Source organism: Lacerta agilis, chromosome 1 (genome assembly GCF_009819535.1).
Source record: "Lacerta agilis isolate rLacAgi1 chromosome 1, rLacAgi1.pri, whole genome shotgun sequence".
Lineage (NCBI taxonomy): Eukaryota > Metazoa > Chordata > Lepidosauria > Squamata > Lacertidae > Lacerta > Lacerta agilis.
Genome location: NC_046312.1, coordinates 34,306,545 through 34,334,427, shown reverse-complemented (window position 1 = coordinate 34,334,427; position 27,883 = coordinate 34,306,545).

The window sequence follows — 27,883 nt, the reverse complement described above, 5'->3', positions numbered from 1 at the left end:
GCTGGCATTAATTGACAAGCAGTGTTTAATTATTATTTTTCATCTTCCAAGAGACCTTCTATTAACTCGCTATGGTTCTGTGGCGGCATCCCTACCCCCTTGGATCTTGTGGCACAGCTCTGCCATCTTCTGACGCTTCTCTACACTTGCCAGCAAGGGAGATCTGCTACCCTTCCAAACCCCAGCTATTATTTCTGTCAGATGTCATCACTGCATGCTCACCAAGGAAATTCTCATGCCTCTTGAATTGTATATTCAGCATTTTAAGCAGGCAGCTAAGTGACTTTTAACCGGTACCTAAAACCACAAGGACAGCCTTTGCTCTGTTGTCAGGCCAATGGAAGCCCACCTAACCATTCTGAGCCTAGTACATCATCCTTTGGTGGAAGAACCCAATAAATCATCAGGCAGCTAGGGAATTATTTACAGGCATTCAGTGAACCCCTAAAGAGTGAAGGGAATCTGGATTATTTCCAAACCAAAAACGAAGGTGCCAGTCACTCACTCATGCTTGTAGTAGAAGCTCTCAGTCATAAGGCATTGTAGGTGGTCTCCTCCTCCTAGAGAAGTTGGGTCCAGGCTGGTTACAGAGCTTTGCTTTTCACAGATTCACTTTTCCAGTAGTTATTATTGAACTCCAAACAATATTCACTTTAAGGGATTATTTTTGTTCTTAAAACAAATAATCATTTCAGGGGGTTTCACAAATAATGGAATCCCACACAGTGCAGACATCAGACATCTGAAACCCCAATACAAGCTCAACAGGAGTGGATGCTAGTAGGGTTTTGTCTCATTGTATCTTCTTTGGCTACAGCTTGTCATTACTTTAGCTGTGAATGGATGTAAATGTGAAAAATAGCAGTCAGGCTGTGGCTTGGCGTAGACATTTTGGAGTATTATTCTGAATGTTCCATCTCTTTTCTTCCCCTCCTCTTTGTTTATCTTATTTCGAAACAATCTTGGAGCCAGCAGGAAGCTATACACGCATTTCAATGAGATACACAGTGCAGGGTGTGCAGAAAATAGAAGCTGCCATCTCTGTTGGCTACTTGTACTTGTTGAGTTATTCCCCAGGTAGTCAGAAGAATGTTTTGTGATGAAATATTGGCTATGCTCCCCTCCCCCCAAAAAACATATTAACTTTTCAGTTGACAAAGGAACTGAAAAATATCAGCTATGTTTTACAATACTGCAAATGCAGAAAGAATCAAGGGCCCCCTTACTTCCTTCTATTGATATAGAAGGAAGGAAGCTCTTTCTGTGTGTGTGTGTGTGTGTGTGTGTGTGTGTGTGTGTGTGTTTGTGTGTGTGTGTGTGTGTGTGTGTGTGTGTGAGAGAGAGAGAGAGAGAGAGAGAGAGAGAGAGAGAGAGAGAGAGAGAGAGAGAGATGCATGGCATGGGCTGGTGTTGAGAATATAGTACCCCTGAACATGGATTTTTTTTGTGCTGAGCTATCATATACACAAATAGTGATCTCAGTTTTCCAAGTGATGGCCCTTATGTAACCAAAACAGTACCATCCATTCCAGGGGTGACGCATCCTGTTTTGCCACTTGGAGAAAAAACAAGAGCATGCTGCCCTGCCCCACTGCTGCCTTGGCACTGATCCCTTGGTGCAACTGCAGTCTGCCTTACCTGTGTTGCATGGTAGCACCCACTTGTGAGTCGAGGTCCCGCCCCCACTTGGAGATAAAATAATACACATGGACACAAGTATTTAGGTTCATGGGCTAAGAAGGCCACAGCTTTATTGGCTACAAAATGTGAGTGGTATTGGCTTAGGCATTGGATCGGACAGACTATACTTGACTCCTGCCCGCTCTGCCAGGAGTCACACAAGGGTTAACAACCAGTAGGGAGAGCTTGTTGATGCAAATCAACTGGAAGCTTTCCCCTAGAGTCACCGGCAGTCAAGCCATGGTCCTAGCCACCACCAGGGCATCGGACAGGAACCAAGACCGCCAGATTTCTTTAACAGATTTCTTTAACGGAATACCCTTCAAGGGCAGGGGTAGGTAATGGCCACAACTTCCCCTCCAACACACAACGCTTTTTCCTAACCGCCAAACCTTACAAAGTTGTGATGATTTGCTATGAGGTAGGCAAAAAACCAAGTGGGGAAAAAAATTCCTACCATGCCCCTGTCAGCAAAACGTCCCGCTGGGGCAAGTTGTGAGACTGCCGCCAGGTAGGGACAAAGCCTGGGTGCACTCCTGGCTACTCGAGTCCAGGAGCACATTGATATGCGATTGTTCCCCTGCGTGAAGAACAACACACACAAGCCATTAAGGCTAAACTACTTTATTGTAGATAAGATGCAGAGTATGTCTCTGCTTCCAGCTCAGTAAGTCAGAGCTGTGCATCTGCGTGTCCAGCATCTCTCTAGCCAGAAGTGAAAGTAAAGTACAATAACATCACATGTGTGAGAAAGCAGATAGGACTGGTGGCTTTCTCACAGGATAAAAACAGACACATAGTCACGTTGGCCTTGCTGCTGCTTTTGCAGCTCAGCATGTAATAATATTCTGACAGCCCCCTGGACAACCAAGGCTACCAACTGAAGTCCATAGCAAGGTCAATAAATGAAAGAAAAACCCAAGGGAGGGCAGGCAGGTGATCTGAGGAAGCCAGGAACAAGAAGGGAGAGTCCGTGTGCCCGCGGTTGTTCAAATACAGCTAAGCCATGCCCCCACCCAGCCGTATAGGCTGACTGGTGAGCGTGACGCGGGCACAGGACTCAGTGACGCAGGGGGCTGAGTTACGCCCCCTGCAAACATGGGAAGCTGTTCCCGCTCACAACATCTCCCCTCCGTGAAGATCTGAAATCTCATGCACACCACAAGATCTCGTGAGATTTCAGCAGAAACTTGCGTTGCTGCCATCGCTGCTTCTCCAGAGGTTGTGAGGTGCACTGCTTGCCATTTTCCAAACAGTGAATCTGAAGAGAAAAGTTGTTGAGCTATTTAAGGAAAGCCAACATACGTCCCGGACTCCAGATGTGCGGCAACCCTGTGCTTCATGGGCTTGCATCGCTCAAGGTGGTTGCCCTGATCCATTCACAAGAGAGAGCCATCAGCAGGCTTGAGGGAAACTGAAGTTAAAAATAAATTAATCAGAGGATAGCTCATGAATATTAAATTAGGACTGAGCATGCTCAGTAGGCATGGAATGTTTGCTGACCATTGAGGGGAAACGATGTGGGGATAGAATGGCATGTACTGTAGGAGGCCATAGTTGAAGAGTTTTCCACACTGCACTATTTTGTTACATGTTCCACGTTGAGCATGGGTGGATATATTCTCTATGACTATATTTAGCCTAAGCTAGGAGATTCCACTACTTTTTTATTTTAAAAAAGAATTATTTAGGGACAAAATTATACCATTATACAATTTTTAAAATTATACAAAAGTCAAAAGGGACAGTATATGAATTGCAAATACAATGAAATCCAGGAGTTAGACATATTAAAAATGAAATAAAACATGAAATTAAGAAAAAGCTTAAAAGAAAGAGAAGAAAAAAAGAATGAAAAATTCAGATTCTTATGTTTCATGCATGAGAGATATAGGAGAGAAGTGAAGAGATTAATGAACATTTCTTTCCCTCCATCCATTTCACATCTTCTGCCCTTGTATCTTGCGCAGGGCTTTTTCTCCTGACAACATTCACTGGCATTGTAGGGAGTTGGACTAGATGACCCTTGGGGACCCTTCCAACTCTATAATTCTATGATTCTATGGAGTACCAGGACTTTTTCCTCTCCCCCACCCCTGCATGTGGCCTTTATTTTGTGCTGGCACCCACAGCACTCTTATCAATATATGAGAACTGACACCTCATTTTGTACCCCGAAACAGCACTGATCTTAAGTATTTCTACAAAATAAAAGATTACATCCCTACATTTGCATTGCCGTACATGGCAGCTGAAGGGATGTGGGTGGGGATGTCGTCTAAACAACAGAGCCTAGGGCTTGCTGATCAGAAGGTCGGTGGTTCAAATCCCCACGACGGGGTGAGCTCCCGTTGCTCGGTCCCAGCTCCTGCCAACCTAGCAGTTCGAAAGCATGTCAAAGTGCAAGTAGGTAAATAGGTACCACTCCGGTGGGAAGGTAAATGGCATTTCCATGTACTGCTCTGGTTCACCAGAAGCGGCTTAGTCATGCTGGCCACATGACCCAGAAGCTGTACGCTGGCTCCCTCAGCCAGTAAAGCAAGATGAGCGCCGCAAACCAGAGTTGTTCATGACTGGATCTAATGGTCAGGGGTCCCTTTACCTCTACCTTACATGGCAGCTGAAGGAAGTTAGGAAGGCCCTGTTAATTACTTTCTGTTTGTGCATTGGCCTAAGCAAACTGACTGACCTTGTAGGAAATTGACCCAAGGTACTAAACAGAGGTCAACAATAGATGGGATAGAAATTCAGTTTGGTTTACATTTTAATGTAGACCTAACTAATCTGCACTTCTTAATATATGAACTGGGAATATAGGTTTCTTCAAAACACTTCTCAATATTTTTGTGTCAACTAATGTGTGCAAAAATGCATCAATTTAGGAGAAAGCATACATAAATCACACATAATAGTGAAAATCACATACAAAAACAATGCAAACCGTTCAGGAAACTGCTTTCACAAATACGTATATCAGAAGAAATACATAGTTAACGTGCTGATGAATTTTCCTCATGATTTTTTTTTAATGGCAGACTGATGCAGATGTGTGCAGAACTGAACTTACAGTTGGAAAAAATGAGAAACTAAGAGAAACAGATTCATCCATCCCTAAGATTGACTTCCTGGTTGCCACAGTTGGCCTAAGCGCAAAGGATTTTATTGAACTTTGGTGCAAATGTTCAGTTTGCAGCAGGACAAGTTTACAGATAAAAGTAAGTTGCTCCTCCTTCTGGAAAGCCTCTCTCTCTTTCCCCCCTTCTTGGAAATATTGTACACTATTCTTTCCTCTTGGCTGCTCTGTGTTGACAGGAACAAACAGAACCCCTTCATCTACCATACACAACAGCTGAACACAATCTCGTTTTTTACAAGTTCTTTTATAGCCTGTGTGGAACAAAAGAAAATGAGCTTTACTTGTGGAAGTGAGAAATCTTATTTCATATGCTGTGTGCAGAGGAGAAGGGGGATGAAAAGATGCTGCAATCATGGTGTTTTTTTTAAAATGTTCACTCTATTTATCTTTGTATTTATTTTAATTCCCGGTTTATTTTGAATCAAAACAATGTCATGCACTGTGTGAAAAAACTTCATTTGGAGGATATGTCAGAAGAAAAGTGGGTGTGTTCTTCATGTTCTTCTCTCAAAAATTTGAACTGAATTCTGACACTGTGCTTCAAGAGTTCATTGCAGGACCTGAAACCAACAGCAATTCCAGTTGTTCTGGAGTCCCTATTAGTATTAGCCCTAACTTTGCCAGTTCCTCATGGCCAGTGCTTTCCACTCCCAAGGAATACAGAACGATTGCAGTTTGGTGGTTGGTGGCATTAAATGCTTCAACCAATACAAATTCTAGTGCCTGGGTGCAGCCCTGACCAGAGAGGGAGGCTGCCTTCACACCATTAATTTACAGCACAATGCTGCTGCTGCTGCTGCTGCTACTCCTACTTGATAAAAGAATGCAAGAATATGTACGCAGAGTTCCTCAACGAAAACGAAAACTGCTGAGGGTGGCATGGACTGATCAGAAGTTCAAACACTAATAAGAGATGAACATGAGATTGATCAGGTGCACTGCTGCAGAGCTGCAAAAGCAACCTGGGTAAAATGTTTCACTCTCTACTGCAATCTTTGAACAATGTTTTGTGGCTCGCATTTTATCTAGCACGTCTATCATGGAATTCAAGGGTTTGTGCACTGTGTTAAACAGAAGCAGCTTGCTGGTTGAGGTGGAGCCACTAGGCCAGTTTCCTGGCGGGTGGCTCTGTTGCTTACTGGGAGGGAGACGGATGAGATGGTGGGGAGGTCAGCATTGTGCAAACACACCAGCAGAACCACCCAGTTGGTGTTAACAAGAAAGGACATCTAACGGTGGACCTGAGTTAGTGTGCAATACAGTAAAAATTAAAAAAAATTAAAGCACTGAATAATCTTTTGTTCATTTGAAATAGTGTTTCAAGTTACCTACAGAGAAACAATTTTTTGTTACATTGCAGGTTTTTATGTATATTTTCTATAACTAGCATGTGGACAGCAAACTGAGCAGAAACACAGGTCACCTGCCTACAGTTTTCCCCTGCAATAATAGAAGTGTTATTGTACTTCTATTTAAATTCTAGTAATTATGTGTGCATTTGCATATATGCATATAAACTATCACATGCACCTCTTTTGTCCCCCTTTTTTGTGCTGAAAAACCTCTTTTTTCATACTGCATAAATGACCACCCTGCTGCCAAATGACCCTCCATCATCAACAGGATCAGCAGTAAGGCCTGCCCTACAAATCTGAAGCCCAGACTGACAAGTATTGGGAGAGGCACTCCTTCACTTACTTGTATACTGAAGTCAACACCTTGAATTGAGTCTAGTAGCGAACAGGCAGCCAGTGCAGTTTTTGAAGGGTTTGTGAAATATGATGCTGTCTGGCAGCAGCATTCACCAACAAATGTAGCGCTTGTTACAGGTGGGTAGCCGTGTTGGTCTGCCATAGTCAAAACAAAATCGAAAATTCTTTCTAGTAGCACCTTAGAGACCAACTGAGTTAGTTGCTGGTATGAGCTTTCGTGTGCATGCACACTTCTTCAGATACACTGAAACAGAAGTCACCAGATCCTTAAATATAGTGGGGGAGTGGGGAGGGGTATTACTCAGAAGGGTGGTGGGAATGGGTGATAGGCTGATAAGTGTGGAAAACCTGGTGATTAGTTGCAATTCAGCCACTTCTCTTTCCAGTCTATTTCTGAAATTTCTTTGTATTAAGACAGCTACTTTGAGATCTTTTATAGAATGTCCTGGGAGATTGAAGTGTTCTCCTACTGGTTTCTCTGTCTTGTGATTCCTGATATCAGATTTATGTCCATTTATCCTTTGGCGTAGGGTTTGGCCTGTTTGTCCAATATAGAGAGCTGAAGGGCACTGTTGGCATTTGATTGCATACACAATGTTGGAAGATGAGCAATTAAATAGTCCTGAGATGGTGTGTTTGATGTTGTTGGGACCAGTAATGGTGTTATCCGGGTTTATGTGGCAGCAAAGTTGGCATCTGGGTTTATTGCAAGCTCTGGTACCAGTGTCCATGTTGAGTCCTGTTTTTGTATTATTGTGGGTGAGGAGCTGTTTGAGATTGGGTGGCTGTTTGTAGGCGATGAAGGGTCTTCCTCCCAGAGCTTGAGAAAGAGAACTGTCATTGTCTAGGAGAGGTTGTAGATCTCTGATGATGCGTTGTACTGTTTTAACTTGGGAGCTGTATGTGATGACTAGTGGTGTTCTGTTATTTTCTTTTTTGGGTCTGTCTTGCAGCAAGTTCTCTCTGGGTATCAGCGCTGTAAGCCTGCTGGATCCTAAGCCCTGCCAATGGCTATGAATAATATGAGGAAACACAATTAAGTTTATCAGAAAGGAAGGAGAAGAACTGGCAGTGTGTTAAAAAGAGTGATATAAGAAATCTAGGCCATTACCAATGACAGAAGTCCAGCTGCTTCTTTTCTATGACAAATCTCATTATAACTCAGCTCCACCCAACTTGCTAACACACCAGATGTGTGTAAATCTATTGTGGAACACCTTACAACAGGGGTAGCAATATGACATCTTCCCAGGTGTTTTGGACTACAATTCCTGTCAGTCCTGGCAGCATGGCCAGTGGTCAGGGATTATGGGTGTTGTAGTTCAAAACATATGGAGGGCACCACATTGGCAATCCCTGGTTTAGGGTGTCATTTCAAGCCCTGGTGCAGATGGACTTGCCAATAGTGGACAGCTGGTAGTATTTAACCCACAGACATCCATAGTGGCAAAAATAATCCATAACTGTCTTTTTCAAAACAAACCTCCTGGGAAGTCTACCTTGAATTTTGAGTCACAATGACCCTAAATGTAGGCCAGCTCTTCTTGTGATACAAGCTGGACACATGAACTCAACTGATTACCATTGTTACCAGAAAAAGCAGAAATTTGAAGACCATGATGGTGAAGCAAACATTATATTGCATGTCTGTTGATTGCTCTGAGAGATAAGTTATACACATCTTTTGTTTGCCTCCATCCCTAATAGGCTGAAGTGTTCTCATGACAAAACATAACAGAGTTTTGAGGTACCTGGAAAAAAACCAGAAATTTATTGTGGCATTATGTCACTCTTTAAGGTCCCACAAGACCCTTTATTGGTTTTGTTAGAACAGACTATCCTTTTGGGAAATGAGAAAATGTGATCGTCGAGTAAACTACAAAAAGAAAAAGAAAATGGGAAGGAAAGGAAAGCTAAGGTACAATTCATGTAGCTTTTTACATAAGAATTATACAGCAAATTATTAATGAGCTGCATCACTTCCTGGAGAAGGAGGATCTGACCACTGTTATTCATACTTGGGGGCACAATTGATTAGTTTAATAAAATGTGCTCTAAGTGAGGTTGTCAGGGTCTGGCTAGATGAAAAGGAGTGGGGGGGAGCCTCCCACCCAAGTGTCCCCCAGGGAAGACAGGGAAGATGAGGACTTAGACCCTGGGTTCTGGTGGTGGGACAATGGGGAAGGTTCAAGCTGGGAGGTGCTGGAAGCATGAGGGTGAAACAATCAAAAGGGATCAGAGGAAGAAGGTCCTTCCAGGACAGTGCTAGAGCCTGAGCATCTCAGTGTGAGTGCAGGCACAGAAAGGGAGGAATCAGAGGGTACATCTGCCATCCTGCAACAGGACAGTCTCAGTCCTGCTACATTCATCACCATGAAGTTGGACACTGTTCATTCCAGCTCTGGATCCAGTCACGACATTGAAACTGCTCATAGACATAGAATCATAGAATTGTTGAGTTGGAAGGGACCCCAAGGGTCATCTAGCTTGATCCCTTGCAATGCAGGAATCTCAGCTAAACCATCCATGACAGATGACCACCCAACCTCTGCTTTAAAATGATTCGGTACATCCTGGGAAACCTTCAAAAACTGTGCTGAATCGGAGGGTGATGAGCTATGATCCTGGATTGTGCTTGAATATTCAGAAGACAACGCTCACCATACCAAAATGACTTCAAATGAAAAAGTCAACCACAATGGCTTCACTGTGCACCCAACCACATGAAAACTGTTCTGGAAATGAGCCCTAACAGACAAGAGGAAAAGAAGCGGTCTCCTAGTGTTTCAAAAGGAGTTGTCATAAGAGGTGAAATTCACAATTCCAGGTTCTAAGCAGTTTGATCAGCCCACTAAGCCACACGGCACACAGCCTGTTTAAATCTGTCAAAACAATGCTCCTCAGGGGTGTTGTTTTGATATCAAGCAGACACATTCAGATGTCACCCTCAATGTGTGAATTCTTACTCAGTGTTTAGTATTAATAGTGACAGCATCAATATTTAAAAATAAACAGAGTTGTGTAGTTTTTATGTTTGTCGAAATAATCACTGCCTTGAAAGGGGGGAGAAAAACCCTCTTAAAACATTTGTTACATTCCAAATGTGAATGCCTTCTTTTGTCATCTAGCATGATTTCATTTGCAAAATAATTGTCTTCCACACTGCCAGGCGTATGGCTACAAACCAAACTATTTCAATAAACCTTTTTCCCCCCCAAAGAGCTCTCAGTTTGTGGCAAATAGCTTCCCGTGCTGTATTGCTGAGTACAGGGAATCGCCTTCTGCATCCTGCTATGACTTGTGGTAACCCAGAAATATTTGAGGTTGGAAGACAGCCTGCAGCTTAATGTTGAACCTGCCCTTTTTGCATGAGTGATGTGGAATAAAACCAACAAAGCTTAATTTTATTCCCCATGGACAGCAGGCCCACACAGCACGGGCTGATGTTTTGACACAGCAGGAAGTCTCCGATGAGACCAGGTAGAAGAGCTTTTATTCTGTCAGCAGAAATACTAACGCTATGCATTTCAGAAGGGAGTGTAGCAATGCAATGCAATGTGGGGAGGAGCAGCTATAGACAATAAATTCATTCTGACCCACCCCCATCCCAGAAATAGACCTGCCTACTGATCAAATTTTGTCAGAAGATTGGCTGCGGTGGTTCCATTGGTGAGCCCCAACCTCATTGCTACCCCATTCAAGTAGTAAGCAGTAGCAGCAACATAGGTGGGGTCTGTGGTTCTGCCCCACAAGTGCATAATCCTAGACAACTTTGATTATTCTCACTCCTAATTAGTTAACTAGGCTTGCTCCTAACTAGAATTTGTTTATCCTAACTGTAAGCATCACCAGTTTTTATTTTACATTCTTGAAAAGAACATAATTCAAAACACCACCTCTACAGAGTGGTGTAGCATTACTAGCTGGCAACCAAGAAATTCAACTAGGGATGGGGGAGAAATTCAACTTCATTCGCATTTAGCAACAAACCTACCTAACTCTCACTTTCTGAAGCAACTTTGAAATTTGCGCTTCTCTGAATTTTGCAGTATAGTTCACCAGACAAGTAATACAAACCATAGGGTAAAGTGTGCATGAAATGCACAAGTTAGTGAAAACAACATATAAATGGAGGTTATATTGGGGAAGCTGCTTTACAAAGATGTGTGTATTAGGTAAAATTGCATACAAAAATGTATACATTAGGAGAAATTCACAATGAAATGCAGATCAGTTTTCATGAGGACTTTAAAAAAATGATGTTGGAATGTGGAGAACTGAATTTAAGGTTAGAGAAATGAGAAATGGAGAGGAACCAAAATTGACCAATTCATGGAATGTTATTCAGTCTAGAGGAGGTTTCTATGAACAGAAGAGGGGAAGTATTATTTTGCTGCTTCTCCCTTCTTTCTGCAGCCAATATGCTCCAGAGAGTTGGGGAAGATATACAGGAGAAAAGGGGATTTTAAAAACTCATGTCCTACCCTCTTCCATTCATGGAAACCTCCACTGGAGCAAAGAGCCGTCCATGAACAGATATAACCCAAGGACAATTACCTTTTTAATTTTATGAGTGTTACAATATATATACCGTATTTTTCCGTGTATAAGATTAAAAAATAATGTAAAAAATCAGGGGGTGTCTTATACACGGATAGTGCCAAGGATGGACTGGCGATTGGTTGTTGCCGCAAAAACAGGGGACATCTTATACATGGGGGAGTCTTATAGACGGAAAAATACGGTATATTTGGTCCTGAAACATGGGAAGACAAGTCCAATTTAAAGTGATGATTTTGACCTCTAAAGCCTTAAACGAGACATTCAGAGGATAGCAACACAAGAACAGGCCTTTTCTGCAGTGGCTCCCCACTTGTTGAATGCTCTCCCCAGGGAAGCTCACCAGGCCCCATCATTATATATATTTCGGCATGAGGCAAAAATGTTTCTCTATAACCAGGTCTTTGGCTGGTTAACATTCTATGACCTTTTAAATGTGTTTGTAGGAGGGAAGGTTATTGGTTTGTGTTTGTTTATGTTTGTTTTATGTATTTTGTGTTCTTAGTTTGTATTTTTATATTGTGAACCACCCTTTGATCTCTGGATGAAGGGCGTTGTACAAATTTAATAAAACAAATTAGATAAATAAATATCAGCACACAAAATGATGCAGCCACTTATACTGCTGTATGTGATCATCACGCCTGTTTTTATTTTCCCCTTCAAAAAATTAATAACAGTAGCTTGCTTTTAGGGTCTTGGGATAGGAGAGTTAGAGGAATTTCCACTTTCGCCGTAGAAATCAACAAGGAAAAAGAGAGTTGGACGCCTCCATTCGCTGTGTGCTAATGCATCAGCTAGAATTAAAATCTAAGGCACTGCAGCTCCTCGTTGCATGCAAAGGCATCTCTCTAGGTTTACTCATGCCAATAAGATCAGTTCAGTCATTCTTGCTACATTGCATTTTTGTTTCTTACACGAGTAACCACAGCACCGAGTAATTTCCGTATGACTTAGGATCTCAGGTCATGACTCTTTCAGCACTGCCAGCTTTATTTTATGAGTGGGATGGTTTCCGGCAGATAAATTCCAGCCCAGATGTCAATTAGAGGGCACCAAGAGACATCTCCAGATGAACCAGAGCCCTGTTTTACATAGATCCAAGTGATATTTTGACACACCAAACATATACAATATATCAAATGCATATAATGTATATAATATTTACCGAGGGAAATATAAACTTACCTTTCCAGTGTAGCAAATTGTACCTCATAATCAGGATGCTTAGCTCTTAATCCCCCCCCCCCCCGTCATTGTAAACCACAATCATAAGGGTGTAATGTAATTACGATCATAATAAAGGCACTCGTTTTTTTCTGAGGCTCCCTATTTGCTTTGACATTTACCGTAAAGAAAAACCTGCCAAGTCCACAGAGGCAACATTCTCATCTGGAAAGATAAAACCTATAGACATCCTTGTCTATATGCGGAGCTTTATGTCCATAAAGCAGTACAAATCAGAGGTGCCATGCCTGTCATGGAATATGAACCTTGTTTCTATTCAGTATGACAAGCTAAGGTTTTTTTAGCGCTAAAACGGTATGCTGCTACAAAAGAAAATAGGGCAGGATCCAGCCAGGGACTTGAACATGGTTAACTTTGTGTCTACCCTAGAGAGTGAAAAGAACCTTATGAACCACCTTATATATATAATGTAGTCTTCTATTTAGACCAGGGCCACATTCCTTTGTGGACAGCTTCCCATGGGCTGTACATTAATGGTGGATGGAGCCAGATGCAAAAATTACTCTGACTTTGGCACAGTAGCTTACATCCCAGCCATGCAGAAGTCAAGAGGTTTCTACATTCAGGCACATACTCACACATAAACACCCCTCCATCTTTCTTTCAGGCAAGAAAGAGGCATTTACCATAGTTCAGAGAGCCAACTGAATAGGTTGTGGAGTGGTGGTACACACAACAGTTTCTCCAGTCTGCAAGTGTGCCCACCGGTCCAAAAATGTTGGTGATGTCTGTGTTAGATAATGTCCCTTAGCTGTTGCCTGTTAGGGCCCATCCAGACTTGCACTTGTCCCCCTGCTTTCCCCTGGGAAAACCCATTTTTTACCGCTAAATTGGAGCAAACACCAATTGGGTTTTCTGATTCAGTGCAAAAGAGCAAGCTTTCCCGGCGAAAGCAGCAGGGCAAATGGAAAACCACTCAGACCAGTGCCTAGGAAGCACAGGCAAGTGGGAAACTGCCAAGACCCAGGCTTTTTAGGCATGGGACAAGTGGAAATGTGGGCATTTTGTACCTAGTAACACCAGTACAAGTAACAGATTTCTTCTTGTCCTCTATCTGTTGTAACTTTTAAATATCTTTCAGCATTGTGTAGGGCTCATGCTGACTTCATTTTTAGAATGTTGGAATGGTCAGGTAAGATTCTGAACAGCTTAGTGTGTTACCAAAGAAGCACTGCTACACAAACACACCATTGTTGGCTGGAAAAGCCTCGTGTAATATTCAATCGAAATAAATAAATAAAATTAAAAATTGTGCAGTAGCACCTAAGAGACCAACTAAGTTTGTTCTGGGTATAAGCTTTCGTGTGCATACACACTTCTTCAGATACCTGAAATTCTTTTGTAATAAGACAGCTGCTTTGAGATCTTGCATTGAATGTCCCGGGAGATTGAAGTGTTCTTCTACTGGTTTCTCTGTCTTGTGTTTCCTGATGTCAGATTTAGGTCCATTTATCCGTTGGCGTAGGGTTTGGCCTGTTTGTCCAATACAGGGAGCTGAAGGGCACTGCTGGCATTTGATGGCACACACAATGTTAGAAGATGAGCAGTTAAATAGGCCTGAGATGGTATGTTTGATGTTGTTGGGTCCAGTGATGGTGTTGTCTGGGTGTATGTGGCAGCAAAGTTGGCATCTGGGTTTATTGCAGGCTCTGGTACCAGTGTCCATGTTAAGTCTGGTTGCTGTATTATTGTGGGTGAGGAGTTGTTTAAGATTGGGTGGTTGTATACCGTAGGCCAACCCCAACCTCTCTCACCACCAAAGGAACACAAGCGAATAAAAGAGAACCTGCACAAGCAACACTGACATCAAACCCTACATATATTAAGTAAAATAGAAACATCGTCACCCATCCTCCCACCCCTGCCCATCTCTTTCCCCCTTTTTCTTCCCAATATCTCAACAAATGAAACTGATTTGTAAAAATGATACATGTAAAAAAATATGAGAGAGAGACATTGCACATACTTTTGTAAATTAAGAAATCTTTAATAAAAAAATACTTCCAAAAAAAAAATTGGGTGGTTGTCTGTAGGCAATGAAAGGTCTTCCTCCCAGAGCTTGAGAAAGAGAACTGCCATTGTCTAGGAGAGCTTATAAATCGCTGAACTGTTTTAACTTGGGAGCTGTATGTGATTACTGTTATTTTCTTTTGGGGGGGTCTGTCTTGCAGCAAGTACTCTCTGGGTATCTTATCTGAACCTGATATCTGAACCAGCTTCTTATCTGAAGAAGTGTGCATGCTCACAAAAGCTTATACCCAGAACAAACTTAGTTGGTCTCTAAGGCGCTACTGGACAATTTTAAAATTTATTTCGACTGCGTCAGACCAATACAATACTACATGAATCTAGTAATATTCAATGGGGAACTTTGTACCCCCATTTATAACATGACTTTAGGTCATGGTTTTTGATATTTGTGACCAGTCCCTGGATTCCATATTATGGGTTCCTTTTTCCATTTCTGTTCAACTGGCACAGGGCAAAACTTCTTGAAATGACTTGCCAGCTTTAGGTGTGGTTTCTTCTGCTGTCTTGAACACTGAAGCTTGCAGCAGACATTTCCAAAATTTAAATAAAATAGTCAAGTACTGCTCACAATACCCATCACAAATGGAGCGTGATTGTGGGGGAAGGGCACCAAACTTCTGCATTCAGCCTCTTCAGTGTAATCAGCACAAAATCATCTACAATTTCTTTCTAAATTGCATATTATGCCTTTGAAAAGTCAAACCTGATTACAAAGAATACAGCCTGCTCAACTTCTTGCCAAGAATGCCATTCATAAAAACAACTGTTTTGTAAATATGCCCCCGTTTGTATCATTATTGTATACATATACTGAGTGTTTGAATGCCTTATTATAATTTTAATGGTGACATAAAGACTCCACATTGATATTTCTGGCTCAACGGGAAAGAGCTTTATTCAGCATCCCTGGGCACTCAAAGGTCAAGTTCAATGTCAGTTTATCTGCATTAACCAAAGGTTCTCACAAATTCTTCCAGTAAAAGGCAAGTCGTGTATAATTGTGAAAGGTCAGTAAAATACATTAGTCAGCCTTCGACATGAGAATTGGCCATTTCTTTCACCATTTTCTCTCTTAAGAATCTTGGCAGCTTTGGCAAATAAAACTGTCCTGTAAGTTATAAACAGATCGATAACTGCAAGGAGGCAGCAAATATTCTGGGCTTCTGTAAAATTTGGTAATTTACAAACAAGCTGCTGCAACAATCTGTCCCTTCTTTCTTGCCCACTATACAAAAAGCTGACCCAGTGCACCAAATGCTGAATTTCATTGCCACGACATATGCAGATATGCTTGTTTTATTCTTATATTTTCCGCCCAAATATGCTGAAGGCATGGTTGGAAATGTAATCGAGTAAGAGACCTTCTCAGAGAGAGGAAATGAGTTCCAGTAAGTATCTTGGTGATTGATCTTACAGTGATGAAATGATGGCGAGAAGCTGGGCATTTTGAATGCCTATTAGATATTAGCAATATAGACAGTGGTAGCCAGGGTGAGGTGGGGGTGGGGGTGGGGGTGGGGAGTCAGGGAACCCAAACAGTAGACAGAGCCACAGCCAACAGCAAGCAGGAAGAGCTGGCCAATGGTAGTTTTGCCCCAGTCCTCCTTCCAGGGCAACACTAAAGAGGAAGCTGACAGCCAAGGACATCTCCTAGACCTGTTGAAAGTCAGAAGGCGGGCGGGCAGATGGGGGTTGGCTCAAAGCTGACTGAGGTTGTTTTGGGGCAGTGTCCTGCTTGTCCTAAAGTACCAGCCATCACTGAATATAGTTAAAAACTTCTGGATCCAGAGGGCAATGAGCAGAACTCTGCCAATATCATGTGGCTTGTTGTGGGGGGTGGGGACAATTAAAGAAATAAATCTTCCTGCCAGACTGGGAATATCCCCTCACTCAGTCAGTTTAGGATATTCCACCATTCTTCAGCAGAGTTTCTTTTCTTTCATCAAAGTACCGGTAAGCGGCTAACGTATATGTCAAACAAAGCTTTAACAATGAAGAAAATTTTAACACAATGACATACTACCATCTGAGAGAAACTAAAAAGACATCATGAGGCAAGAATGACAGTTGGCCTCTCAAACTGAACTGAACTGAACACCCAAAGGGAGGGTTCAGTCAAGTACTTTATGACGGTCTTAGACCAGCATAAGCAAAACATCCAAATAAATAGCGTACCAGTATGAATCTAAGCTAATAATTATTAAATAAGTGGGAGCAAGAACCAAACGTAGATTTAAACATATACATAGAATACTTAATTAAGCATAGATAATGGGTGAGATCAAAACACAAGCTGAAGGGAGGGCTGTTTCCGGAGTGTAACACAAAAGCCCCACCCACCAGCTGCCAGTCATTCTACTAATCAAATTAGGCCCCAGTGTTTTTCTTACATGGTTTACACCTCCTTTCAACTACAACACCCTTTCCTCACCCACCCAAATCTGCAACTGCCTTGGGACTGAAAGAACAGGACCTGCACACACACCCAACCCAACTTGGTGTTTATTAATTAGTATTATAAAAATCCATGGTCTCCATTTTTTCTACGTGTGAGATGCTTGCTGTTATTTGAAAATTCTCCTCACGAAATTCTAGAAATATCTGCCACCCAAAAAGACAAAGATATTGTGCAAATGCGCAGTGAGTCATAGATATGCTACCACAGCTGTTTACTTGCTTTCAGTTTCAATACAAGTTTTTGAAAAACAGTCTCAAGACTTTTTAGGCTGTTGCCTTTGCCCTCCTTCATCTGGTTGACAGGCTTCTTTTTTACTTTAGTTTCCTTCTCTGTTTACTGACTTGAGAAACGCCTCTTAATCCTGCAGTGGACTCTGCCATTCCGTGACTGGCTGGCATTTTCAGACTTCCTGCTGCTTGGCTGTCTGTTTTATTATGCAGAGAGGGAAGTAATCCCTGGGCCATTTCGACTGAGCAATAAACTAGATGTGCCCTGTGCAGACATGTTTAAGGCCAAACCAAAAATGATTGCAGCCATATGGAAAGTTCAGTTAGTATCCCCAAGGTAGGGTGAATATAGGGATAATTTTTATTTAATTTAATTTTGTGCAATGAAAGTAGTACTCATCAAAGCAGATACCAAGTAGGTGGAGAAATATGCAAGTATTTTTGTTGTTTTTACAAAAGTACTTACAGCACAACCCTTACTCTCAGGTAAGTGTGCATAGGACTGCCTTGTATATCAGTTACAGGTAGGTAGCCGTGTTGGTCTGCTGTAGTCAAAACAAAATAAATAAATAATAAATTCCTTCCAGTAGCACCTTAGAGACCAACTAAGTTTGTTTTTGGTGTGAGCTTTCATGTGCATGCAGATTCATGTATCTGAAGAAGTGTGCATGCACACGAAAGCTCAAACCAAGAACGAACTTAGTTGGTCTCTAAGGTGCTACTGGAAGGAATTTTGTTTGTTTGTTTGTTTTGAATCCATGTCTATTCAGCAATAAGTATCACCGAGTTCAATGGAGCTTATTGCCAGTTAAGTGGGTACAGGATTGCAGCTATAGGCTTACTTCTGAGTAAACATGCTGTGGATTGTGCTGTGACATTCCAGTCTTAAAAGAACTTATGTGGGAGTAAGCCCCCTTGGGACAGAAGCATTGTTCATCCTTATCACATGGGTCTCAGTTATGGTCTGGTAAGTTCTGCAGTGCTACATAAGGAAGGTGAAGTGATAGCTGCAGCATCCTGGCAATGCTGCCACTCACCAGGATGAAGCGAAGCATCGGTGTGATCAGGGGAACTCTGAGTTGGTAGCCATGCAGATGTACATGGCCCCTACGCTGCTGCCACTCTGCCTCCCTCTGCATGTGATACTGCTGGGTAAGTTTACAATAGGGAGGGGGCTAGGGAGGGGCAAATATTACACTGTGAGCTGGACCACCCCAAGACATTTTGTGGACTGGAGGAAAGGACAAGATTGTGCTCCCTCTGCATTCCACATACAAAAGCTGTCTCAATTGATGGTCAATGTTACTTTGACATATGACAGCATTCCCCACTGCACTTGAAGCAGCAGGCTACTTCAGGGGTGGCTAGGATAGGCCATGTAGCGTACAAAGCTTTTTGTCCCCCAACTGACTGGAGTGACTGGGGTCTTTCAAATGAAGGAAGCAACACTTAAGGGCTGGCTGCCACTGCTGCCTACCAACATTTGCTGCCTGGGGTGCTCACCTCATTTTCCCTAACGGTAGGTCCTGTGCATGAAAAAGAGGTTGGTGGTATTGGGTTTTCCTTGATTCAGGACTTATTTAACCTTTCTTACTTGAAACTTGTAAAAAAGTTGATTACAGAAGGTGAAAGCCTGAGACAGCAAGAAAAACACCAAGAGGAAATTATTCGGACTGAATTTAATAGTCCTGAAATCTGAAGCTGTGAATACAATGGAAGCACAGTAGGATTCATCTGGGTAAATGTTTGATTTATTTAATCTCTTAATTTCATGTGAAATCGAAGGAGGCAATAGTGGGTGAGCATGTCAATTGAAAATGGGCTTGTCCATGAGCAGACAAATGCAGCTGGGCATTTTGTATTTACAAATATAATTACTACAAAAAGGACCCGTTTCCTTTCAGATGGAACTTTAGCTGGGAGATTCACAGTTTGAGTGTTCAGTTTGCACGGAGGCAAATTTTAATATCTCCAAATTATACATTTTGTATGTGCGGGAAGAACTTAACTATCATTTTGACAACAACATTTAAGCTCATTGTGAGATCCCCTTGAGGTTTCATGACATATTCAATTCATACAGTAGAAAAAACATTTCAAAAGTAATGCATTTTTCAAGAGGATGCCTTACTATTTCTTTTAGTGTTACAATTTTTAGTTGATCAATCAAATTAATAATTTTTTAATATTTTGCTTAGCTTAAAAGGGGGCCTCTAACTGAATCTAAAAGGAGATTAGATGAATTCCTGGAGCATAAGACTATCAATGTCTTCTAACTGTGATGGCTGTATACTGTCTCCACTGTCAGAGGCAGGTTGGTTCTGAACACCAGTTGCTGGGGAGCACAAATGGGGAGGGTGCTGTTGTGCTCAGGTCCTGCTTGTGGGCTTCCAAAAGGCATCTGGTTGGTCACAGAGAGAACAAGATGTTGGACCAGATGAACCTTTGCTCTGATCCAGCAGGGCTCTTCTTCTGTTCTCGACACATTTTTGAATCATGTTTATTATTTTTAGTATAAGCATAAAATATACTTATACTATAAAAAAAACTTCAAGTGACAGCTGCCATCTGAAAAAAAATATTTCCCCCTTCTCCCACACACAGGAGGAAATGTCTCTTTTAAGACAGTGCCTGCTGCGACACATACAGGCACCATCTAAATGAGAGAGAGAAACCACATTTTTCTTCAACACTGTTGTTTTATATTGAAATCATACACATTTATTGGTTGAGTAATCAATCAATCAATCAATCAATCAATCAATTAATTTAAGAGCATGAATTACCTAACAGTGTGATCCTGTGAATAAGAAGAGCCTTATGGGACCAGGCCAAAGATCCATCTGGCCCAACATTCTTCTCTCACAATCAATAGGTCATAAATGATAAGGATTGTAACCCAGCAGCATCTCAGGAAGGCCATGGGTTAGTCACCCCTGATGTATGTACTGTGGAAGTAACAGTTGTGAAAGACAGCTATATACATATATACTGGTATATATATATATATATATATATATATATATATATATATATATATATATATATATATATACACACACACACATACATACACACACACACACACACACACACACACACACTGGTATATATCTGACTGACCCCCTTCTTTGGAAATTGAACCACTGTCCAGACTTTAACATTCAAAAACGTTATTTGCAGAAAGTTATAGTTATAGATGAATAAAAACATAATATTTACAGTCACATGCTTCTCCAAGCATGGGTTTGCAGTCTTTTCCAAACAACTGTATTTTCCTCTCTTTCCAGAGCTCAGCGCTCAGCCTTCTATATCTCAGTTAGGCCATGCCTTGCAGCTCCTATGAGAGATTTCCACTTTTACCATATTGGCACAAATATAAGCCACACTTTCCCCCCAAATTCCTATTGTAAAAAGTTAAAGTGTGACTTATATTCACAACCTTATGGCATCGCTGCTGAAACAGCTGCCCATGAGGGCCATCGGGGGTGCGGGACAATGGGGCCCGCCCCAACCATGTCTCCCAAGCTTCCCCCGAGCCACCGTAAGGAACAAAGCAGACCGGCTCCGCTTCCCCACCAAAGCAGCCTGGGGGCGCAGGACAATGGCACGCAGCCCGGCCGCCACTCCCAAGCCTCCCCCGGCGCTGGCTTGAGGAGGTAGTGTGGGCGTGTCAGGAGGCGGTAATGCCAGGAGGCGGGTGCACAGCATGCTTGGAACCAAGTGGCAGTGCCGACTGTCCCCCACCCCCGCTCCCCATTCAGGGTGGTAGAACCAGGAGGCAGGCCACACCCGCAAATAAGCCTTGAATTTTAAAGGTCTGGCTTATTTGAGTGTGCGTCTTCTATTCGGGCCAATACAGTATCTTCTCCTGCAGCTTTGTTCTTTTTCTTTCAAGCAGAGAAGAACTCCAACACTCTATACAACTTAGCAGTGATCACAGTGGATTCTAAACACGGTCATAGCCAATGTTATCCAATCACGTGAAAACTACTAGAGAACTTTCAGTTACCAACCAATCAAATTTAAACACATAGAATCATAGAGTTGGAAGAGACCACAAGGGCCAAGCAGTCCAACCCCCTGCCAAGCATAGTAATGCATACAAGTATTTACAATTCCAGTGAATTAAATTACTATACTTAACATGTAGTGTGTTCATGGAAGAGAGAAAGGATTCACAATAGTCCTTTTGGTGCCTGCTTAAAACATTTTTTGTTTGGACAAGCCCAGAGCCGGCGCATCCATTTAGGTGAACTAGGCAATTGCTTGGGCCAGGCTTGGGCGGGACGGGCTAGCCAGCCCTGTCTCGCCCATTGGCGCTGGTGGCGCAAGGCGCTAGGGCGCCGGCCCCCCAGGGGCACCCCCGCGAGCCTGCCGGCATACCAGGCACCCCCTCCCCAACCCACCCCCACAGGCGGGTGGGCAGGCGGGCGCTCGCACGCCGGCAGCACAGCCGCTGCTGCCCATGCTGCTCCCAGGCGGGCTGCGAGCCAGCTGCCCAGCCCCGTCTTCGAGCGCAGCAAGTGGGGGAAGCCGCGCGGCCCTGCCGGCGGCCGGGTGCTTGCGCCACCTGCGCTCTCCCCCGGATGCCCCGGACGCATGGGAGTGCTGGAAGGATCGCCGCGCCATGGCAGCAGATGTGGCTGAGACGGCCCTGGGGCTAGCAGCAGCTTCTCGGCTGTAGCGGAGAGATGCTGCTTGCCCCCTACACCACCACCCCGGCTCCCGCTAAAGCAGGCTTTGGTGGGGGGGCACCAGAAGGTGGTTCGCCTAGGGCGCAAGAAGCCCTAGCGCCGGTCCTGGACAAGCCTATCCAGGCAGTGTTTCAATCTCTTTTACTATTGATTTCAATCATTTTAAAATGTTTCTAATTGTTATAAACTGTTTTTTACTGATTATGCTAAAATTTCTTGTGAACTGCTTAGAGGTTTTACTACAACCGAGCAGTATATAAATGCTAATAGACAAGGAAATAAATAAAAGTGGTAATTTCCCTTCCCGCCCTCTGCCCCCCTGCATCTCCCACAGTGTTCTGGAGAGTCTCTAACCACCTAGAACATTTTTTTTGGGTGCAGGGAACTGCTGAAAGAAGGGGGAGGCAGTGAAAATTGTCTCCCCATCCCATTCATGGAAGTCACTTATAGATCAAAGAGTCATCAATGAAGATACAGGCAGCATTGTATATAACCCAGTGTATAGAGTCCAAAACTTTTCAGAAACCTCAGAATGTCATTTTCTACGATACAAATAAACATATTCAATAAGATTAGCAAGCCTGGCCCTCCAGATGTTGTTGAACTCCAACTCCCATCAGCCCCAGCTGGCACTACGCAACTGAAGCTCCTGTACACCTTTTTCAAATCCTACATCAGATGCCTCTCACTTCTCCAGCATGAGAAAGAAACGGGTTTGTGTTAGGAAATATATGCCCCCAATGTAGCAGCAAACTAACATGGGAAAATGTAAAGAAGCTTGTTTTAATTCTGCAGTACTTGGATGTCCATGGAAACAAAAATGGAAGTTCAGAAGTGGAAGTCCTTGATATTTCATAAACATTGCTTTTGTTAGAGAAAGCAACTTGAAATGATAGCATTTCCAAGGATATTTATTCAGTTTCATGTGGCCATTTTATTCACAGTTACTATGACACTTCCTGTGAGTGATAATGATACATGATTAAAAAGTTTGATGTTAAAAAAATTCAACTCAATATCCCAATTTACTGGTAGTCTCTGATACTGTGATCTGTTAGGCTACTTGACGGTAACCCAGTAGCAGGGTCAAGCAAATGGATCCATCACCCTCCCACATCGAGATGTGCTTCATTCCTTCCCTCAGTGTTTGTTTGTTTGTTTGTTTGTTTATTATTATTTCTAACTTGTGACATGACAGTCAATTGCAGCTTGTTTTAAGAACAGGAGAAAATTAAGAATAGGGTCCTCTGAATAAATTCCATGAATAAGGCAGGGCCAATGCCCAACAAAAGCTTCACCTGCAAGAGCCCTCCAAAAATAACAACAACAACAATTTATTATTTATACCCCGCCCATCTGACTGGGTTTCCCCAGCCACTCTGGGCGGCTTCCAACAAAATATTAAAAATACAATAAAACATCAAACATTAAAAACTTCCCTAAACAGGGCTGCCTTCAGGTGTCTTCTAAAAGTCAGATAGTTGTTTATTTCCTTGACATCTGATAGGAGGACGTTCCACAGGGTGGGCGCCACTACCAAGAAGGCTGGTCTACTCAAGACTTTCCCTTAATGAGGATATATTTTCCACAATCAAAATCACTCTATAATTATTTAAGTGATGGTGGGGGGATGACACACGGACAACCTTTATAATAACATGACCTTTGAAGAGTTAAATATTGCAACTTTCTATAATGGTTTAGACTTTCCTTTGCTCAGCTTTCCAGTTTCATTTGTGTTCTCATCCCAGAAGAATGTTTGTTTGCCTAAGTAAGAAGGATGAGTTTGTTTATTCTGCAGTTATCATGATGAGTATAAAAGGATTGGGTGCTTACTGCTAAAGAGTGAAATAAACAGCTACAGCAGGATTGTTGTTGACATCATATATGTTTGAGGTGTTAGAGGAATTACTACTGGTAGCAGCACCATCTGTGATCATGGCAACGTAAGGTAAGAGTGAAAAGTTCATTTGCGTACTGTTACATGCTGGAAAATAGACAAGAGTGATATTCCCATTTGCTCCTTCCAGGAAACACTTCAAGTGAAATCTATTTTACAAGGTATCCTAGAGAGTAAAAAAAACACGGAGAACACAAAACAAATAGGAAATAAATATTGCAAGCATTACAAATCATTATAAATTTATATAGCCACGAATCTTAAACTAGCAACAAAGTGGATAATTTATTTCATCCTTGTAAAGATGCTTATGCATTATTCCAATCTTTGATTAGCTAATCCTTGGAATTACTTACAACGAATCATAGCCAGCATTAATCATACTGAGAGGAGACCCACTGAAATAAAAAGGCCTACTCAGAAAGTGTTGCATTAACTTATATACCGGTACATTTTGTAAACTTCAGAGCACATTAATTGCATCGCTGCTTTGGGTCATCGCTTTGGGCAATCACAGAGCAGACTTAGATGAGATGAAGACAGAATATTTTATTTATTTCATATATCCTGCCCTTCCTCCAAGGGACACAAGATGGTCTGCTTGGGGGTATTTAATTTCATTGCCACCACAGCATTGTGTTCGTCTGAGAGATGGCTTGCCCCGGGCTGCCCAGCAATTCCCATAGCCTTCATAGGGATTTGAACCCAGGTTTTTCCAGTCTAACATATTGCAATGTGGCTGCAGACCTGTTGTGCCAGGAAAGTGTGTCTTGCTAACACAAAATGACCCAGCAACACAAAAGGATTACTGCTGTTTCTTCTGCAGTTTTGTACATGGGGATGGTTTTTACGCCCTGTCAGACCTCCCTCTTCCCAAGCTCTCTGCAATATTCATATTTCACACCCAGAACTGAAACAAGACAATGTTTGACTTTATTTGGGTACGGATAATCGTGAGATCCACATGGGTTTATGTCTGAGATGCATGATATTATTAGATCTCCACAGACAAATCCTCACCTAACATTTCTCCAGGATGATGAAATGTGTGTGCAATTTTTTTTTACTCATGTAATTGCCCTTAAGTTGTGGGGGGGGGGGCAATCTTGTGTGTGCATTCAGTACAGTTACATCCTTTCAACCTTCACAGGTTCCAAAAGCTGTAACTTCATAGGCTATTCCTGATCTCTCTCTCTCTCTCTTCTTTTTTTTCCTTGTGTGTAAGGGTTTGCGTGCCGTTTTTATAATGTTTTCATTGATGTCAAGACCTTGGTATAAAAACAAGACTAGCTCTGTACTAATTTACCCCATGGTCTCCCGTGCCTTTCATTGCCTCTCTCCTTGAGCAACTGGCATAGCTGCAGGACTGTTTACTCCATGGCTTATTTCCCCTTTATCTTTGATGTCCCAGGATGTCAAAGGCTGTGAATTTAATATTGATTTTATAAAGTACTTTTACTGTAACATGTCAGTTAGGATTAGCTTCAACCTCGAGGAAGCTCAGGCACTGAGCTGGATTTGCACGCAATGTGGCTCTCCGGCTCTCAGACTCTTTACCCGAGCCAATGCTTTATTTATAAGAGTGACAGTGTGCTGTGAAAGCAGGGACAGCACACAGCCCCCAGCCATCTCTGTGTCTTGTATACACAGCATCAGTGCCCTGTGTATACATTAGGCTTGAAAATGTAAGTGGATCAGAGAGACGTATCATTTGCTGGTATGTAAACAGACAGATGAGTTTATAGATCGCATTAAACCCCAGTGGCTGTAAGCAGTGGAAAGAAAGGCACGTCTGCCCGGGCTCCCAACCCCCACCCACCCTTGCTCCATCCCATTTCACCCCTTCTTCTGGTGCCACTATAACCGTTACCATAACATACTCACGGCAGATGGCAATTCTTTCCACATAGAAACTGTGTGCACCCGGTTTTGTGTAACATGCAAGGGGATGTTCATTGACCATGCAGTCTACATGCAGATTTCCTACAAGGAAGCAAGCAATTGCTAAATAGGGAATGGACACGTGTAACGTGTAAAGTAGCCTCTAGTCTCTCAGCTAGGTAGGCTTTTAGTGTTATACTTTCCGAGGAAGAAACATGTTGCGCCAACATTCAAAAACTTGGTTCCCATCCAGCCACTTCGTTGCTTTTTATGAATGGAGTTGCCGTTGGATTAAGGAAGAAAAAAAATGCAGTGCTTAAACAGCAAAGCTTTGTGACCTAACTCATAACCTAACTGAGTATTGATCCTTTCTTTTCTCAGGATCAATGTAGGGGAAAAGGTTGCCTTTCTGGTTATTCTTTTAAAAAAGTTTTAGTAATGCCTCATGGATGCTCTTAAAGGTGCCTTCTGAAACAATACGTTAACTGAAACATAAACGTCCCTTGAAATTTGCACTTTTCTGAATTTCTCAGTGCAATTCTCCAGCCATGTAATGTGTACAAAATTGCATAGATTCAGGTAAACTGTACATATAAATGCATACGTTAGTGAAAATAGCATACTAAAAAATGCATCATATTAGGGGGAAATGGGTCAAGGGGAAATTGTGTCCAAAAATGTGTATATTAGAACTGCCCTGAGACCTACGGGTATAGGGCAGTATATAAATTAAATAAGTAGTAGTAGTAGTAGTAGTAGTAGTAGTAGTAGTAATTTAAAAATGTTGGTGAAGATTTGCAAACCAATGTGGAAATGTGGGGAACTGAACTTTTATTGGAAAAATGTGAAACTGAGAAAAGGGACACATTTGTCAATAACTAGTAGCAGCCTTATTAATTTATTGAGTAACACATTCAATATAGAGGGATATATACTGGATTTATCAGAGGATATTGAATTGTCAAATAAACTCCATGTGACAAAGGAGAATAGCCACCTTGTCATGAGAATTGAACAATTTCTGCCAACTGATTACACAGTGTTAATGAAAGATTAACTATTTAATGCATTAGCTTTTTGTGGCCGCACATAACAGCTGTGCACTTAGCCAAGCTGTGTCTATAACCCCCCTTGCAACATGTATTGTCTCAAAGCAGTTGATTTGAGCTTCTCCCCACCCCCCACCCCATTCCAAGCTGGGACTTAAAACCATTTAGATCTCTGAGGCATAGTTAAAATATTTCTTGATTTAAATCATTAATAATTCTGGAGGCCATGACTTCATAAAGCTTTGGCCACAGTGCTAAATAAATAATTATTATTCTACTTACATCTCAGAGATTGTTTATTTTTCCCCCCTAAAGAAATCTGGCAGGGTGCTGTCTAGACATCCAAATGATAATCAGATTCTGTTTTACAACCTTTTCTAGCTCAAATGAAGTTGCTGCTGTTAATATACTTTTTTATTAAAAATGCAGAATTTCAATAGTAAAAGGGAAAGGATGCAATAGTTATATAAAGTTCGAGTTTCCATTCTTAGAGTGATATCCTAGGCATGTGCTCCTGGAAATAAGCCTCCCTAGTAAGTGTGTTTAGTGGAGTACATCTGCAGCAGCATAACCGGGCGCCTTCTTCTGCCCCAGCTGCAACAAAACATGTCTCTCCTGTATCAGTCTAACTTCCCAACAGTTTAACTTCAACCCCAAAGGCACTCTCTTCCATTGTCTCCTGAGACAGATGGATGCCAACACAACACTAAGTTGTGTCCTGCCATCTGGACTACAACTCCCGTCTGTCTTGATCATTGACCATGTTTTTGGAGGCTGATGGGAGTTGGAGTCCAACAACATCAGGGGGCCCACGGGTTCCCTATGTCAGGTGTAGCAGTGAGTTGTGTGAAGTTTCCCCCATTCACTTCAGCATAAACACAGAAACACAGCATAAACTGCAGCTTAGACAAACCAGAATTTCTCAGGGTCAGCACCCCATCTGCAATGTGAGAATCAGAAAATGAACCGGCCTTATGGGTCTCTTGTGTTGTTGTTGTTGTTGTTCAGTCATTCAGTCGTGTCCGACTCTTCGTGGCCCCATGGACCAGAGCACGCCAGGCACGCCTATCCTTCACTGCCTCCCGCAGTTTGTCCAAACTCATGCTAGTTGCTTCGAGAACACTTTCCAACCATCTCATCCTCTGTCGTCCCCTCCTCCTTGTGCCCTCCATCTTTCCCAACATCAGGGTCTTTTTCAGGGAGTCTTCTCTTCTCATGAGGTGGCCAAAGTACTGGAGCTTCAACTTCAGGATCTGCCCTTCCAGTGAGCACTCAGGGCTGATTTCTTTAAGGATGGATAAGTT